The sequence below is a fragment of the Otolemur garnettii genome, unplaced genomic scaffold, assembly GCF_000181295.1.
Source record: "Otolemur garnettii isolate 467f Iridium unplaced genomic scaffold, OtoGar3 scaffold00048, whole genome shotgun sequence".
NCBI lineage: Eukaryota > Metazoa > Chordata > Mammalia > Primates > Galagidae > Otolemur > Otolemur garnettii.
In genome coordinates, this window is record NW_003852443.1 from 5,420,600 (window position 1) to 5,423,034 (window position 2,435).

Below are 2,435 nucleotides of genomic sequence, written 5' to 3' on the forward strand. Positions count from 1 at the left end.
CTAACTTATTTGACCTTAAAATCTGTATTTAGCCCCCATCTTTATCCTTTAATTTAAGAATGGAACAAGCATTGTTCTGAAGAGATAAGAACTTTAAGAAGCTTTCCCAAGTTGCCTAGGATGTTTTTTTCAATATATTTCTAAGTTCTTAAAATAATTCTATCAAAGTTTTGAAAGGATTTTGCCAACACAAAGTCTGCAATAACTAAAGCAGTATCATTGCTAACACTGGCTGTCCTTAAGTAAGTTGTGAATTTCAAACAAGAAAACCCACCACAGCCAGGAAACATGATCTAAATGATTCTGAGGTCCAGTGAATTTCTTTGTTATCTTCCTGATAATTTAGCAGACGAGCAAGCAATACAAATGCTCTATCTTCCTGTGTGGCCAAGCTTACTAAGATAAGGGAGACATCCTGAGAGATGAAGTGGGGTGATTTCCTGGATAATATTTTTTGCAAAATGAAAATACTATTTTGTGGTTCATAAGCATGACTGGGCGTTCATGTGCATGTGTGAGATGTTCCTCCCTCAAACCTTATTATGACATGGGCACCATACCTGTCTGATTTGAACTTAGGGGAAAAAACATTAAGATATTGGCTCACTTTTGCAGTGTGTCATGAGACACCCACAACTCAAGCATATGCTGGGTGTCAGGTGCTCTGTAGAGTTGCATATGCGGCTTGGAGATGTATTGTCCAAAGCATTGCTACTCCAAGGCTTGCCTACAGCCAGCAGTTAGAAATGCAAACTTGTGGTCCACACCTGCTGAAAATCAGAATCTCTAAGATGACCAGGAATCTCTATTTTAGCAAGCTATCCAGGTGATTCTTTAATTCTCATTCAAGTGCTAGAACTTCTGGTTTAAGTTAGTGCCTGAAGGGCCTGTCCTCTCAAGTAGTCAGTAGGGCACTTCCACCTGCTCTTCACTCTCTCCTACTGAAATCCGGATTTACCCACAACTTGTTTCAGACAGATATTGGTGAAGCAGCAATTTTTATGAGCAATAAGCTAGCTATACTGCGTAGTCACTGATAAAACTCAATGCATTGGCTCGGTGCCCATTGCTCAGGGGTTAGGACACCAGCCACATACACCGAACTCAGCCCGGACCTGGTAAACAACGACAACAACAACAACAAAATAGCTGAGCGTTGTGGTGGGTGCCTGTGGTCCCAGCTACTTGGGAGTCGGAGGCAAGAGAATCACTTAAGCCCAAGAGTTGAAGGTTGCTGTGAGCTGTGATGTCACAGCACTCTACCCAGGGCAACGTAATGAGATTCTATCTAAACAAACAAACAAACAAACAAACCAATTCTGTGTGTCACTAATTCCTGTGATATCAGCATTAAAAAGAGCCAATTTCTGGAGCTGACTATATTTTTTCACTTCTCTAAAAAAGTTTTATTTTTTAATCTCATACCTTTTAAAAATTGATATAATAATTGATGTTTTTAATTGATAGAATAGTCCAGCAATGGAACTGAGTATATACCTAGGAGTTGGAGTGATTTTCAAGGTCCTATCTGTACTATTTGGGGTTCAGCATGCTATTTTGAAAGATGTACATAATGTGCGATGATCTGATCAGAATGATTAGCATATCCATCACCTCAAACATTTATCATTTCGTTTTGTTGAGAACCTTCAAAATCCTCTTTCCTGGGTATTTGAAAATATGCAATAAGTTATGTTGACATTATTCACCCTACAGTGCTATAGAGCACTAGACTTCATTTACTTCTGCTATGTATCTGTAGATTTGTATATTAAGCATCCTCTATCGCTCCCTACTCTCTCTTGCCTCTAGTAACCATTACCTTACTGCCTACTTTATATCAACATTTGTAGCTTCCATATTATGAGAACATATGGTGTTGATCTCATGGCTGAGTAGTATCCCACTGTGTATTTATGCCATGTTTTATTTATCTACTCATCTGTTGATGGACACTTGATTATTACGAATAGTGCTGCAATCGATACAACAGTGCAGATACCTCTTCAACAGACTGATTTCCATTCCTTTGGATGTGCACCCAGTAGTGCCATTGCTGGGTCCTACAGTAGTTCAGTTTGTCAGTCTTTGAGAAACTTCCACATTGTTTTCCATAACGTCCATCCTAATTTACATTCCCACCACCCGGGGACATTTGTACGCGGCATGTTTGTTCCCCTTTCTCTGCATCCTCCAGCATCCATTGTCTTTTTGGTAATAGCCATTAACTGGCATGAGAAGGTATCTCAGTGTAGTTTTGATTTGCATTTCCCTGATTAGTGATAATGTTTCTTCACACACTTGTTGGCCATCTGTAAGACTTCTTTTGGGAAATGTCTGCTCTGATCATTTGCCCATTTTTAAATTAATGTATTTAGTGTTTTCCTATTGAAGTAATTGCTTGAGTTCCTTGTATACTCTGGATATTAATCCCT

The 2,435-nt window shown here is 39.1% G+C and overlaps 1 non-coding gene across 1 annotated transcript; it reads left to right on the top strand.

The window, feature by feature from the left end:
- The first annotated feature begins 469 nt into the window (after positions 1–469).
- LOC111725845 lies at positions 470–570 on the top strand. The gene has a single exon (XR_002773806.1). It is a non-coding gene; the product is annotated as a small nucleolar RNA U13 (small nucleolar RNA).
- The last annotated feature ends 1,865 nt before the right edge of the window (positions 571–2,435 follow it).